The following is a 16462-nucleotide window of genomic DNA, read 5'->3' on the forward strand; positions in this document are numbered from 1 at the left end:
ATGAACTTAGTTTTGACTGATGTGATGGTGTCAAGTAGGTGAGGATGGTCACTTTTGTGATGTGGGTGGACCTAGAGGATATTATGCTCAGTGAAATAAGTCAGATAGAGAAAGACAAATACCATGATTTCACTTATATATGGAACCTAAAGAACGAAATAAACAAAATAGAAACAGACTCATAGATATAGGCTGACAGTTGTCAGAAGGGAGGGTGTTGGGGGGGCTGGGTAAAAAAGGTGATGGGATTAAGAAGTACAAATTGGTAGTTACAGAATAATCACAGAGATACAGATAACAGCATAGGAAATATAGTCAATAATATCGTGATAACTATGTATGGGGCCACTTGAAGCATCGGGGGGCCCACTCTGTAAATTACCTGATTTTCTAGCCACTATGCTGTACATATGAAACTAATACAGACTAATACTGAATGTAAATGTAACTGAAATATTTAGAAAGGAGTTAATGTCTGACACAGTGGAGGGCTTCCTGGACCCTGGTCTTACTTTGTAGCCAGTGCCCCTTGCCCTGGACCCTCAGTAATTCATCTGTACAGAGGAAAAACAGTATGTGCCCTGCCTTTGTTACTGCTTTAGAAACTGAGAAATATCAACACCAGGGAATGTCACCATGTGGAGTTTCCTTCTCAGCTAGGCTAGGGGCACAAGTGACCACTGGGGCCTGCTAGTGTTCCTTAAAGAATGACTAGGGGTCACCTGGCCAGTGTGGCGGATTGAGCATCTCCTCATGGACTGAGAGGTCCTGGTTCGATTCCCAGTCAGGTAGCGATCAATGTTTCTCTCACATCGATGTTTCTCTCAATCTCTAAAAAAATTAGTAAAAACATATTGAAAAAAAAATGGCTAGGAGTGGTAGTTGTTGTCACTGGGGGAATTAGGTGTTAGATGTTTTTGTGATGTTACGAATGCTTCATATTTTTAAATTTTTGTAGAGTATATACGTTTTTTACGCTGGTTCTGTCTTTTTTCCTCCAAATTATACTCTCATTTTCACTCATTCTTCAGTGGAATCAAAGTGCACGCCAGCAAGTTAACAGCATGTGAGTAGGAAATTGAAGGTTAAAATATTTTTCATGTTTGTTAACTGCACGTTGAGAAACCATGGAAAAACGAAAGAGCAGATTTAAAATTTATTTTAAAATTCAGTGTCCATCCTCAAACTGACCACTCTACCGTTTACTCATTTTTAAATTCATATTTTGGTCACCTTCTTTTCTATGGCATATTTATTTTGGTTACAAAGATATTTTAGTTTTTTAATTGTTTGCTTTCTTAACATTATTAACATTTCACCACTTTGCTGGAAGTTTTCCAACTTTTAAAACAAAGATTCTATTGTTTTAAGGTTGAACATTTCCTTTTTGCGATATATTTTTGAAAAACAGCTTTATTGAGATAAATTTACATATATAATTTACCCATTTGAAAGATACAATCCAGTGCCTTTTTGTATATTTGTAGAGTTGTGCAATCATAACCCCAAACAGTTTTAGAATATTTTCATCAATCCCCCAAACCCCCATACCCTTTAACATTAATTCCCTATTTCTCCCCAACCCTGTCTCCCTCCAACTCTCCCCACCCCCAGTTCCAGGCAACCCCTAATCTATGTCTGTCTCTAGATTTCCCTACTCTGCACATTTCATATAAATGGACTCATACAAGATCTACTTTTTTGCGAATAACTTCTCTCACTTGGTATAATGTTTTCAAGGTTTCTGTGATATCTTTTGGATAAGAGATCACATATTGTCCTGGGATAGCACCCGTATTTCATCGCTTTTTACATGTTTCTATATATTGCTTTGCCAAAGAGACCATAAACATTGAGGGATTATTTTATTTATTTATTTATTTTTTATCCTCACCCGAGGACATTTTTCCATTTTTTGTTCAGATAGAGTGGGAGGGAGAGAGAGGAAGAGAGAGAGAAACATCGATGAGAGGGACACATTGAGTGGCTGCCATCCGCACGACCAACCAGGGCCAGGGACAAACTGCAAGTGAGGTACATGCCATTAGTGGAAACTGAACCTGGGTCTCTCGGGACTGCAGGCCGACGCTCTAACCGCTGAGCCAAACCGGCCAGGGCGAGGGATTATTTTGATACCCCTGGTTTTGTATGTCAAGAACGGCACTGTCTTCTGCTAGGAAATGACCCTTTCAACCATGGTTCCAGGGGAGCACCTTATGGGGCCTTTATACAGACCCTTTATCCCAGGGTTCAGTCTGGGGATGGATAGTCGACCCACCTGATCCTTCCCTGCACGTTTGGACTGATGATTAAGACCTGGAGTCCCTCGTGCGCTCAGAGATGGAGGTGAGGTGGTCATGTCTGCTGTTATGTGGACCCAGGTGGCATGGTCTGGACGAGATTGAAGCCCACACAGAGATGAGCCAAAGGGATACCTGGCAGCATTCGTAGTTCTGGCTCCATGTATTTCTGAGGTCCAGCTGCATCCCTGGCCCTCCCACGTTATCCAAAAGCACCCCATTACACATTTCAACACGCTCTGCAGCAGGTATTTAGACATGGGAATGATCACTGAATCTAAAGTATCTTGAGAGTGTTCAGAAGTGTGGTCAGCTCTCTCTGGGGGCATGATGTTAATGGCTAAGTAGGACCTAGATTGTTGATATTAATATAGGTATTTTATATAAGTTGCAGATTTCCATGAGCAAATTCAAGTTCTCGATTCACATTAGTGATATATCACCAATTTTGTGGGTATTTTTTTGTTCATTAAAAAACGCATTACCTAGCACATGCCTGTGTGGAACACAACCAGATTTTTTTCTTCCACATTTCACTGGTTTGAATGAATAGATGTTCTTTCTCATTTCCGATTTGCTTAGTATCATAAAATAAGTAATTGGAAACAGAAGACAGGAAGGACTTTTGGGCCTGCTGAACATTTTTCTACTTTGAATGTATATTTTAGCAGTTGTGCGTGCGCCGAGCACTTGAAAAACTCCCGAAATACAGAGTTAACCTATTATTACTTTGTAACGTTACATCTGGCTATTTTGTGTTTGAAGAAAAAGGTTTGGGTCTTGACACCTTAAAACTTATGAGACTATAAATATTCTTGTTTATTCAGGTGTATATAAAAGACAAACTCTAAGAAAAAAAACCCCTAACCCCCTTTGAACTACTCCTTTTCTGTGTGGGTGTGTGTTGCAGAAAGAAAGTCTTGGCATTTATAACAATTCTGCATGTTTGGTGGAAAATCCTGGGCTCTCTTTATGCTGCTTGTTTTTCTCCCCAGTGTCCTATTTTACCAGTTTGCAGGTGAACCTTAACATCAGTTCTTCTTACTAATCTATGACATGGCTGCCTGGGCCCAGCCCTGAGGGACAAAGATAAGAGAAACAAGGATGCAGGTGGAGGGCAGAGGGACGGGAAGAAGAGAATAGGAGGAGTCAAGAAGGGAGTGAGACTGAACAGATTTCTGACAAGCTGGGGCAGGAGCAGGAGAAAGGTGCTGCTGGCCCAGCAGGGCAGGGATCAGCATCTGCCGCCGGGTGACTTGCACACCGAGTCTCCATGCGGTACAGGGTCCGACCAGAGTCTGCAGTCAGATGGCGGGTGCAGGGCTTCAGATGTTGAAGTTTCTCATTGAGGTGGAACACAGGGACCGGGCGGATTCATTGTGATGAGATAAGACTCAAGGCCGGGAAGAGCCAGGCTGCAACCCTGTGAAGGTTCTTTGGACCACACTTGTCACTCTGGATGGGGACTTGCTGAGTTGTTTCGCCTGGACCCCTGCCCAGGGGTGCTGGAGGCAGAGCCTCCTGGGCTCTAAGCTCCAAACTCTGCTTCAACCAGAAACATTCCTTTTATCGTTTTTTTGTGTGTGCAAGTGTATGGGGGATGTGCATAAGGTTTGAGAGAGAAAAAGCATTCTGCTGCCAAAACATTAAAAAGTTAGAAATCTTTCCTCCAGAGAGAGGTTACAAGGAGGCCACGAGATGCTCTAGTGGGAGCTGATCCTGTGTCAGAGAACGAACACACTGCCCTCATCCTTCAGGCTGGTCACCCTGGCTGTCGGCGGTCCCTGATGTCACGGTGAGCCATGGAAGAGGCACAGGAGGAAGTGCTTCTGGGAGGAGAAAGGTGAGGCTCTAGGACGTGATGTAAGGAGGGATCCCTGGAGGTAAATGCTCTTCAGGGAGACACCACAGTTCTGTCCTTTGACCATATGGCTTTTATGTCACTTGACCACGATAGCCCAACAGCAGTCAGAGGCCCAGTGCCACCTGGGGAAAATCAGCAAGTTTGAGTCTTGCCCGTCATCTAACAGATGTCCCGGTCCTGGAGGGCAGTTATTTTATTTCACTGAGTGTTTTGGTCATTAAGGGTTGCCAAGTGACAGACCTAGAAAGCTGGGTGGGGGGCAAGGAAATGAATTTATTTTTACTTCAGCCAAGAAATCAGACCCAAGTTTAATCAGTAACTTGATCCGGGGCGTTTACACTCTGTACTGATGCATGCGTGGTGTTTGAGGGGGGAGGCAAGGGGAGTCTTTCCAGGGAACCCCGCCTCTTGCGTGAGGTTCTGCGGGCACCACCAGCCTGAATGAGGTGTCACCCGATTGCACAGTGAACTTTGAAAACTTAAGACCCCTAATTGAGGAAGTCACAGGGCTACTACATGCATGAGAGTTGCTTGAGTGTGTAGAAAAATGCAGGCTCTTTAGGCCTCCCCCCAAAATTCACTGAATGAGACTTTGTGGGGGCGGGGCTCAGGAATATTCATTTACACCCAGTCCCTGAATAACTCTAGGTATTCCAACCTTAGAGAATCATTGCTTCTAGGCTTGGAATGGCTCAGATATGAAGCTTTAAATCTGGAGCAATATGATTCCACATTGCCCTCTGTGGTGTATTTCTCGAATAATGAAGACTTACAAATTGTATTGCAGGGGAATTATTGTGTTTCAAGAACTGCGGGACTGGTGGTGAGGGAGGGATCTCCGGGTAAGACCAGCCTGTGGCTGCTCAATGGGAGAAGAGAGCGGAGGGGAAATCTTGAGGCAGGGAAGGAGGATCAGAAGTTGGAAGAGGTAAAGATGAAGGGAGATCATTTACGAATATTTCTAAACGAGGAAAAGAAGTCAGAATACGAGACCATGACAGGGGTTTGTTACAGCCCCCGGAATAGAAGATTTGGAGGAGGAGGTGATTGGCACTGCTCCGAAGGTGCAGAGTCAGGAGTTTTGAAGAGTGATCACTGGATTTTGGCAACTAATACCAAGCAATTCCTAACCTGTAAGAATATAGTTGTATTCACTGCAGGAGGTAGGGTAGAAAAAAATGTCAGAGAATTGACCAGAGAATGGGGGATAATGAATGGAGGCTTCTCTTTCTGGACGATTAGCCAGCTGGAGGAAAGGGATTTGTTTGTTTGAAGTGGAAAAGCCCCGCCCCCGAGCTGAAGGCCCCCCCCCCCCCCCCCCCCCCCCCCCCCCCCGGCTCTGTAATGTGAGCATGGGAGCATCCTTGGACTCTTTATCAGCCTTAGCATTTTCTTTTCTTTTTCTTTTTTTTATGGTAGCTAAAGGTATACATACCATGTTAAATTAATTTTTTAAAGATATAATTATTTTCAATTCATTCAGAACACGCACATCTGGTATTTTAATTTGTAATGAAATAGTTTCAGAATAGACTTTCTTCTAATTCTGGGTGCCTCATGACTTTATGATGCCAACTAATTGGGACATTTATAACATTTCCAAAAGTTAGGAATTTGCAAGTACTAGGTTATTGTCAGGGTTTCTTTAATAAACTTAGCGTGTAAAATTTGAAGTTTCCACATTGGCACCTAAATTATACACAAACTATATGTTGGACAGTTTCCTTTCCTGATGAGCTATTTCAAAATTCACATAACTTCTTTGAAAACTAGAACTAATCTTTGGAAGCAGACTATAAAACTTAATAGATTTTCCATTTTATCAGTTGATAATGCTTTATCTTAATTTTTCATGGCACACTCCCCATTTTTTGTTCATTCATCCTGCCAATTATAATTTTTTTTTTTATCCTCACCCGAGGACACTTTTTCATTTTTTGTTCAGATAGAGCAGGAGGGAGAGAGAGAGAGAGAGAGAAACATCGATGTGAAAGGGACACATCGAGTGGCTGCCACCCACACGACCAACCAGGGCCGGGGACAAACTGTAACCGAGGTACGTGCCCTTAGCGGGAACCGAACCCGGGTCTCTGGACCGCAGGCCAACGCTCTAACCGCTAAGCCAAACCGGCCAGGGCTTTTTTTTTTTTTTCCCAATTATAATTTTTTATTGTAAAGTAGATTTAAGTATTTGCTTTTTAAAAATTTGGATGCCTGGGGGCGGGGGCAATCAGTGGGGGGAAAAGGAGAAACACCTGTAACAAAAATCAATCAATCAATCAATAAAGTTAAAAAAAATAAATAAAATCTTATAGTGTAGGAAGACAAAAAGAAATAAAAATAAAAATTTGGATGCCTTTTCAAAGTGGCAAGTCTAAAGTAGTTTCCCTCCTTGATTAAAAATGTGTGTATATTTAACCATGTCAACTGTACCAAGTGAAACTCAGCCATACTGTTTTTGAGCAAACTAGGAAAACTGAAATTTTTAAAATGTAACATTTTGGAGTGATAACACCCATGTGAAATGACTTATTGTATCTAGGCTATTGAAAGAGACCACCTTCAATTCACTGAAAGTTTTAGCATTGTCTGAAAAACAAGGGAGCAGGCAAATTGGTAAGAAGTTAAAAGGAGAAAAAAAGTAGTTTTGCTTTAAAATAAAAAGTCTGTGCAACATTGTGAAGAGAGTACAAGCAAGTTTGGGGAGCTTGAGAGGAAGTGAAATTTATCCACTTGCAAATAATAGGTTTAAAAAGAAACAGTGAAATGTATAGGAAATTTGACAGCATTAGATACATTTTGATGGGCTTATTCATAAGATGGAGAAGATGCTGGTGAATACCGTAAAACACTTCATGAGTGATATGCAGAAAGAATGGAATTACAGTGTCATTTTTTCCTGTTAAAATAATAGCGAGACCCTCGTCTTCCAAAAGGGGGAGTGTTGGAGTGGACCAAAAGCCCCATGCCCTGACTGATGTGTAATTAATGAGTTCAAGTACATGTTGAACATGATGTGAAATGTATTTGGCCAGTGGAAATGAAAATCGAAAAGCATTGTAAATATATTAATCCGATTGAATTTTCTGTATAAGTGAAACTTACAATTAAAGCACACAGAGAGGTAACAGAGGAAAAACCCATCTTGGGGTGTTAGACGGAGGGGAAGGAGCCAGGGTGTCCCCTGAGGCTCCCTCCTCTGAGAATGGAGGGCTGGGAACAGCAGCTATATATATACTGCCAGATGACCTCGCTCCTAGGAATGCAGGAGGAGGCCAGGCCATCGTCTCACTGAGACGTGGGTGAGGATAGACTGGAGCGTGAGCAGGGACAGAGGTTTGTATGAGGGGTGTGTGGCAGGGACCCACAGGAAGCATTGCGAGTATGGTTCAGGTGTTCCTCGAAAGTGCTGGAGAAGAGCGCAGGAGTGAAGTCCGAGGTGTGGGCGAGGAGTAAGCACCGGGCTCTTTATCTCCCTCTGCAAAGTGCAGGCAGGTGGTGGTGGGCCGTCGGGAGCCCCCGCCCAGCACTGCCCTTGCCTCTAACCTGTGAGGGTGGTCCCTCTCCCAAGCAGGTGTGTCCCTCAGCCAACCTGGGCTCTGAGATTACTTTCGCCTCCTGTCTTTTTCCCGGATCCACTTTGTCCCATTAAAAGCACCTTCTTGAGACACAATTAACATGATTTTGGCTTTATATACTCTCCCTTATGAATTTACTCTGTGACCTTGGAAACGAAACGCAGAAGAACGAAAGAAAAGAAAAGAAAGATTGTCATAGGGGAGGGTGGTTGGGGGCCTGGGTGAAAAAGGTGAAGGGATTAAGAACTACAAATTGATAGTTACAGAACAGTCATGGGATGTAAATGGAAGCAAAGGGAATACAGTCAATAATATTGCAATAACTATGTACGGGCCGGGTGGGTACTGGAAATATTGGGGGGGGGCGTGCTTTGTAAGGCATATGATTGTCTAGCCACTATGCTGCACACCTGAAACTAATATAAAATAATATTGAATGTGCAAAAAAGAAAGGAAAGGTCACACACTCCTTATCGGAAGTTTTAGAGTTGTTCCCACACATGCGAGGCAGCTTTCTGTTATCTGTCTCGGGAGAGGGGCGCAGGGTTGGCAGGCAGAGGATAAGGAGGAGAGCTAAGAGTTTAGGTGGATTGTCTAAACTCCAATTTCCTTTCCTGATGAAGTGGTGACTTCTCTGCAGTAATTCTCACAAAGTCACTGTGTCCTTGGCCCACGTTAACACATCTTGTCCCCAATACCCGTCACCATATTTCTCTTCTCTCTTAACCAAAGAACCTTCTTCAGGCTCCTCCGTGCGACTGTCACCCCAATTAACAGAGAGCAGCCTTGTTTGGCCCCTGGTTTGATTTAAGAACACGAGGCTCCTATGAGCAGGCCTTGGGTCCAGCGCCGTGAGCAATGCCCAGCGGAGCAGAAAGATGGTGCAGCGAGAGGCCAGACCGGGGACGTGGGGCAGCCAGGGGACATGGGGCAGCCAGGGCGCACACTGCATGGGGCAAGGCCGAGAGGCTGCTCCCAGCTGGGAGGGCTTGGACCGGTTCAGCCGAGGGTGACTTATACCTGGGCTTGCAGGTTTTAAGGGAGGAGGCAAGATGTGGACCAGATGCCAGGGAGAAGGGGCCAGGGCCTTTGTGGTGGAGGAGAGCTGGTGAGCAGAGGCAGGGGGTGGGGAGGCTGGGGAAGGAGGGGGGTGGAAGGAAGGGAAGAGAACCAGGCCAGGTCTGGGTTGGAGTAAAAGCAGTGTGAGGAGAGGTAGGGTATATTCTAGCTCTGCTTGCTTTCTCTGCTCAGGAGTTTGGATTTTCTTCTGCGAGCAGTTCAAAGCCTTTGAAGTCTGCCTATACTTCATTGCAAAGCTTTCTTATTTATCTGCCTATTTGCAGTTAAATCTGTGTTTCCCGGTTTCATCTGTTAAGAAGCAAAATCTGGACCTTCCTTGGTTGCTGTGATGCCATATTTGAGTCCCGTGCTTTCCACGAACCCCGTTTTATCTGGGTCCCCCCTTTTGCTTGGCTCTTGCTGATTGCCTTCCGGCACTATCTGCACCCAGCAGGTTCTGTCGCTTTGCTGCTCTCGAGAGATCAGGATCACAGTTTTCCTACTTTGAGTTCTATTAAGTATTCTTGCCATAAAAGGGAAAAAAAAATACAATTACGCAATGAGCAATAGGCGGCATTCTGAATATTGTTTATGTTACAACTGAGATGAAAACATTAAGAAACACAGCAAAATCTCATTCCCTCAGGAGACTTTTGGCCCTAAAACCACATTAAATAAAAATTGACAAATAACACAGTGAAAAGAGGCTTTTGATCCATATAAGTTTTGCTTGGTAACTTCAATAATGGGAGTTTTGGAGGCTTCTTCTGGCGGCACTTAGCAGGTAGTTCTGCTCTGAGAGAGGAGTTCATGGCTACGTGGGAGACACCAGGGGACTTTCTCCCATGCTGCGTACACATCGTTTCTATTCCACATGTAGTCTCCACATTTTACAGTGCAGTTATATTACATTAATCACAAAAGAGCAAGCCATCTCAATGTTTAATCAAAGGGAACGTTGATGAATATAACACAGCCACTTGGTAGATGCTTTATTAAAAAGGTGATTACTAAGACCATTATGAAAAAATAGTATGATGCAATGTTAAGGGGAGAAAAGCAGAATATAAATGTACATATCCCCTGAGACTGAAACCCTTTGAAATGAAGTGGGTCTATTGTACAGACAGCCTCTCAGGCACAGGTCAAAGGTGGCCCCCAGTAGGGGCTGACCAAATGCAATCCAAATCTGCAGCTAAGTGAGCAATAAGCATTTCTGAAAATAAATAAGTATGTTCTCGAGAGACACCCACTCTAGGGAAACAGTGTTGCGTACCCACCCTCCAGGCACCAGGGAAAACAGATTTGCTGGCCACTCCCTCCTCCTTCACTTTCTTGTGCCCCCCGAATACTTTCCATTTGGGTTGTTTTCTCTCAAACTGATGCACAGGTGAACTTCTCCATCAAATTAATGTTTGCAAACCTCCCCAGACATTCAGACCCTTGGGTTAGACCACTGCTGTCCGTGGCCTAGAGCTTTCTCAGAATCATGAGTTCTACGTGTCTGTGGCCCGTGTGGATCGATGAACTCGAGGCTGCCTCCTTCTCCGCGTGTCTGCGAGTGGATTCCCAGTAACAATCGATCGCCTGGTTCTCCCAGACGCAGGGTCCGGAAGGTAACTTAGGCAGATGAGCAGGTGATGGGTTTATGGTGGAGGGTCCCTGGCACACTGGCAGAAAGTTGCTTTTAGGGAAAAGAAGAAGAGAAGTGGCCACCATTTCTTGGGTTTTGAGTACCCTTCTCTTAAGTGGGCATGAGGGTCATTATTAGAGGTTTTTACTCTCTTTTTCAGTGCTTGCTAGTCTCTGGTGCTGAGCCCTCTCCCCTCCCCCCGCATTACCCTTCTTTTGTTTTATTTTGGGCTGTGCTTTCTCCCCATGCCTCCCATGGAGGGCTCTCAGAGCGCAGTCCAGTTTGCCTGGCCTCCCTCGCACAGCCCTCAGTTTAGGACAAGCGGAAAAGCGAAAGCAAGCTCCCTCTCGGCTCTCCTTGTTCCTGCCCCTGCAGTGGTGGGGTTGACACATCACCCTCTGCAGGGGTGTCCAGCCTGAGAAACTTAGAAATCTGTCTGCATAAGCTGATCTTTCCCCTTCCTGCTTCCCTCGGATTCACCAACCCACTGACAGCAGCCTGGCATGCTTCCGTGTGTGTCACAGGGCCCGGAATACTGCCCCTGAGCGGCGCGTCTCTGTCCAGCAGCATGCGGCCGAGAGCTGGCTCGTTACCTGCCTTCCTTTCTCCCTGACCCTTCGCCTCCGAGTCTGGGAGCTCAGGGGATCACGCGGAATGCAGATCCCGAGACCGTCCGGTTCACGCTTCATTGTCCAGAAGGGGCAACGGAAGCCCAAACAGCAATGCTTGAGACCCCATGAGTGACAGCTATGGGACAGTGGCCTAGGTCACTTCCACCCCATGCTGGCAGCCTTTGTATTATATCATCATACTCACTTGAGTTCCTTTCTTGAGTCCAAGGTGCTGTGTGGGAAAAGCCTGGGTCCTCCTTATAGCTTTGTCCCAACGCTCTCTCACAGACCTTTCACAGACGGGCCCGTCGTAAGACACCCGCATCCTCCAATCTCCCTTGGCATTTTTTAAAGCCACGCAAAGCATGTGTAATCTATAGTACTATCATCCATTAGGGTTAATTATGTACATATTTTACCCTCCCTCCTGGGTTAGGAGAGCTGCTTGAGGCGAGGATGGCCCCGTCTTGTGTCTGTGTGTGCTGGCGGGGCGCTGGGCAGCGGTGGATGCAGGAAGGGTCGCCCGGACAAGGAGAGAATGAATGAACGAATAGCACTTTTGTGCCCCGCTGGAGTAGGGGTGCTGTAAATCAAATGTGAGGCCTCTCTGGGGACTGGGAGGTTTATGAGTGATGGGGAAGTTTTCTGTCTCTCTGGCTGAGCGGGCAGTGATAACATTAAAGCTGCAACCTTGGTGTAGCTAGCAGTGATTTAGGAAGTACATTCGTATGGGCTCTTCATAAATAAATCAACTAAATTGCTGCCACCAGCCAGTCAGGCAGATCTGCCCCTCAGTGGAGCAGGTTCTGGTGTTCACCTGCTGGGCCGAGGGCTGAAGTGGCCTCCTGTGCCCAGGGCCTGCCTACCGGAGGACTCGCCTCCCCAGCTAGGGGAGGGCAGAACGAGCTCACCCCCTGGTCACTGTTCTGGAACCTGGGCCAGCTCCCCAACTTCCAGTCTTCCCTACACATGGCTGATTTTTTTTTTTGGCCTAACTTCACTTGGTAAGTTTTCTTATCGGGCATTCAGTGGCCTTGAGCCCAAAAATTATGTCTCAACTAGGAACTGTGGGAAGTTCTGCTGGATAAGAAAATCCTTCTGAATTCTAAGCCATCTCAAAGAATAAGTGGATTTGGGAAATGATTAAGCGACTCCAGGCATCCTCATCCCCATTAAAAGGCTTTTGCTTCTTTTTTTTTTTTTTTTTTAATCCTCACCCGAGGACATTTTTCCATTTTTTGCATAGATAGAGTGGGAGGGAGAGAGAGGAAGAGAGAGAGAGAGAGGGAAACATCGACGTGAAAGGGACACATCGAGTGGCTGCCACCCGCACGACCAACCAGGGCCGGGGACAAACTGCAACCGAGGTACATGCCCTTAGCGGGAACCGAACCCGGGTCTCTCCGGACCGCAGGTGGATGCTCTAACCGCTGAGCCAAACCGGCCAGGGCGGCTTTTGCTTCTTTATCTAAGTCTCAAAGGCCGGGATCTCTGGATTTACAAGGTGGCAATGAATTGAGTTGAAATGCTGATTTGTGTTACTGAGTTCATAGGAGGTGGTGAGTGAAGATTCTCGAAGTTCCTTCTTTCCCTCACAGTTTATTCAACAACAGCTAGGTGTTGAGAGCCGAAGATGTGTCAGGAGACACCACAGGCCTCGGGGACAGACATATGATATAGTCTGTGCTTTAAAGGATTAAATCATTTGATAGGGGCAGCAGGGATATACACTGATGAGAGTATACAGGGAATAGACCTGTGGTGGGGCCCGGTCCGGGGCTCTGGGAATAGGAACGAGAGAGGAGCATATTGGCTCAGGGAGGGCTCACTGAACGAGGACTTGAGGAGTGAGTGGGGTTTCACTAGAGGAGAGGGGCGGGTACTCCAGGCGGAGGAGCTGCATGGAGAAAGGACGAGCTGGTGCATGCAGGGCATTGGGCTGGTCATCGGCATCCTCTGTTACAGACAATGAAGGAGCAGTCCACGCGGCAGTCTCTGGGCTGACCACGGTGTCACTCAGGAACATAGGGGCTGCCTCAGTTAGGGCTTAGCCTTGCAGATGGAGGGTAGACGAGGCTGGGAGGCTGGGCTGTTAGACTGAGAGGCTCTGGCGCTGGACTGAGGTGTTTGGACTTTGGCTGGAAATGCTTCTGCTTATGGTGTCTAACCAGAGACCAGTCCATGAACGAAGGATGTTTAGGGTGTTTTCATTGAAATTTCTTTCTTTCTTTCTTTCTTTCTTTCTTTCTTTCTTTCTTTCTTTCTTTCTTTCTTTCTTTCTTCCTCTCTTTCTTTCTTTCTTTCTTTCTTTCTTTCTTTCTTTCTTTCTTTCTTTCTTTTTACAAATAATCACTGCAGTGAATAACTTTGTACATACATCACTTCATGCATGTGAGAGCAGACCTTTGGGATCAGTTCCTAACATGGAATCACCAGATCAAAGGGTGTGTGCATTTGTAATTTTGGTGAATTTTGTCCATTTCCCTTCCTTTGAGGTTCATCAGTGTTCACTCCCAGCAGCAGTGTATGTGATGCGCTTTCCTCCCTACTCTGATTCTGAGTACACACGCACGCACACACACACACACACAAACATGCTGTGAAAAGGACAGTCTGTCAATGTACTTTCCAACAATTGTCACTCCTGTGGGGACACAAATGGTCAAGCTCCAGCTCTCTCTAAAGGAACAGAGTGAACTGGAGATGAGTGAACTGGAGTTCTGTCCTGGACAGACCCCAGAGTACCTCCTGTGTTTGAGCTAAGTTCAGATTTCTGTCCCTGGGGACCCAGGGTGAAGCATTACAGGGAGAAGTCACTGGACTCCAGCTGTTAGACACAAAGGTTAGGAGTGTCTCCACATACGACTACTCAGTGGGACCCTTAATAACTCACAGTGGATGGATCATGGATGAAGTCTTAACATTTCCCTGATTCTTTCTCTCATATTTTCAGTGGTGTCACTTCCTGGGGAAATGATTGCTCTTTTGTCTTAAACTTTTAATCTCGGAGTGTGCAGGTCTGTGTAATCAGCCTACCACATCAATAATAGTTTATGCATATTGTCCTTTTCATGCAGAGTAAAAAGCTAGTAGCATGTGATTCCTTGGGCATGTTACAAGAACTTCAAACTTAAACGTGTCTTTCAGTAACCCCACCTCCCCCCTCATACACACATAAGTGGACGATGAAGGCAGAAAGTTGTGCTTTTCGGGCAGAAATCCCATGCACATGAAATAAAAGATAACTGAAGTTTGACCCAACTATCTCAGCGTCATCTCTGTCCTCCCTCTGACTACGTGGGGATCGGCACTGACAAGAGGCTGCCGGATTAAGGATGAAGGAGCTTGGCAAAGGCTCACAAGGCACAATCTTGCAGCTGTTAGCAAAAACATCAAGAGCAAGCTGCACGGTTAATTTGTAGCCACTGTATCAAACAGATACTTATTTTTATGGGATTGTAAAACTCAAGCAAGTAAACAACTTGCACTTATCAAGGGCCTGTTCTGCTGAGGTACTCTATTAGGTATTGTAGAAGGTACTTAATAAGTAAGTAAATAAAAATAAACAAAACAAAAAACAAATAAAAAGTCAGCTCTAAATAATTACAGAGGAGGTGGGACAGTAGATTAAAAAACACTACCAATTTAATGACTATCTGAGAATTAACATTATGAGGGTACAAAAACATAAAACTCTGTTCAGTGCCGTGCAGTTGGGCCTAAGTGACCACAATAGCTCAGAACCAAGAAGGTTAGAGCTCTGTACTTGAAAGAACTCATGGTGCCCGAGGAAAGCTTGCTAGCTAGGGAGCTAGGTGTATCTTGCTCCCTACCTGCTATCCATTGAGCTCCCTTCATTCATGTTCTCGTTGAACATCTCCCATGTGCTTTGCATACACCTTTGCTTTGCTTCCTTCTCCTTGGGGACCTTCAGGATACCCCCTCCTTTGCTTTGCACCTCGGTGCTCCACTCAGGATAGTACTGCCTTCCACCCTTTCCGGGGCTTTGTAGCTGTCACCACCCTTATTCATGACAACAACCCAACCCTGTGCCCCGTATTCTCCCTGCTAGAGGATCAGTAAATGCCGTTAGGTCTTCAAAAAGTTGAACATGGAGCTACCATATGGCCCAGATACCCCCCTCCTAGGTAAAGTCCTCAAAGAACTGAAAACAGGGACTCAAACAGGTATCTGTACCCCAGCGTTCATGGCAGTGCTATTTACACTTGCTAGAAGGAATGAACAACCACACGCCCATCACGGGTGCATGTTTAAACAAACTGTGCTATCTCCATACAAAAATGTTGTTCAGCTACAAACACAAAGAAGTACTGACAAATGACTCCAACATAGGTGAACCTCAGAAACATTACGCTAACTGAAGAAGCTAGACCCTAAAGGTCACATGCTGTACAATTCCATGTATATACAATACTCAGCATAGGTAAATCTGTGGGGACAAAGCAGGTTGGTGGGTGCTGAGAACTGGGCAAGTGTAAACGGAGAGTAGCTGCTTCATGGGTACAGGTTTTATTTCCAGCGATGAGAGCATTTTGGAACTAGATAGAGGTGGTGGTTGTACACCACTGTGAATCTACTAAATGCCACGAATGGTCCACTTCAAAGTGACGAGTTTCATGTTATGTGAGTTTTACTTTAATTAAAACAAAACCAACAACTACTTCAGGAAACATGTCGTCGGGAGCCAGTAGGTTAAATGCTCTTCCTCCTGATATAATAATCACTTATGGTGGTGGGGTGCGTGTATGTTACTGAAGAAACAAAACCTTAACCCGGAAAGGTGACTTCCAGGGTGTAGTTTTCAGCAAATGACAGTAATTCTTCAGACCAGTAGAGAACTTTATAGTTTACACAGTGCCTTATGTTCAACACCTATACACCCCTTACAACTTTCCCTCATCACCCCTCCTCATCTCCACTCCCAGAAGATCATACTTTACACTTCTTGTCACCCGGAATAATGTCACCCCGTCTGTGTTTGAATCTGATTCATTCACTAAGCTCCAGATCAAATGCCATCCCCTGAAGCTTCGCCTGGAAATACAGGCCCCTCTGGCTGCTCCAGAGAACCGCAGGATTAAGACAGTCCCTGATCATAAACCAAGGTAGCTGAGACGGACGCAGGCAGAGATGACACGTGTTTTCAGCAGGTATCTGATATTTGGACACTCCATGTGAACAGCCACCCCCTATTGTCAAAATACTGACGTTATTTATAATCTAAAGGTGTGAGGATGGAAGGGGGAGGGACAGAAATAACAGGAGTAGTCAGAAATGGGTAGGTCAGGGGAAGCTTGTTAAGGGTAGGTCAGGAGAGCCTCTTCAGTGCCCAGAATTCCTGGCGCAGTCACCATACCTGGTGCCTTCCATGGCACTTTTCAAAAATGTTGACCTAG

The sequence above is a fragment of the Molossus molossus genome, unplaced genomic scaffold, assembly GCF_014108415.1.
Source record: "Molossus molossus isolate mMolMol1 unplaced genomic scaffold, mMolMol1.p scaffold_m16_p_6, whole genome shotgun sequence".
Lineage (NCBI taxonomy): Eukaryota > Metazoa > Chordata > Mammalia > Chiroptera > Molossidae > Molossus > Molossus molossus.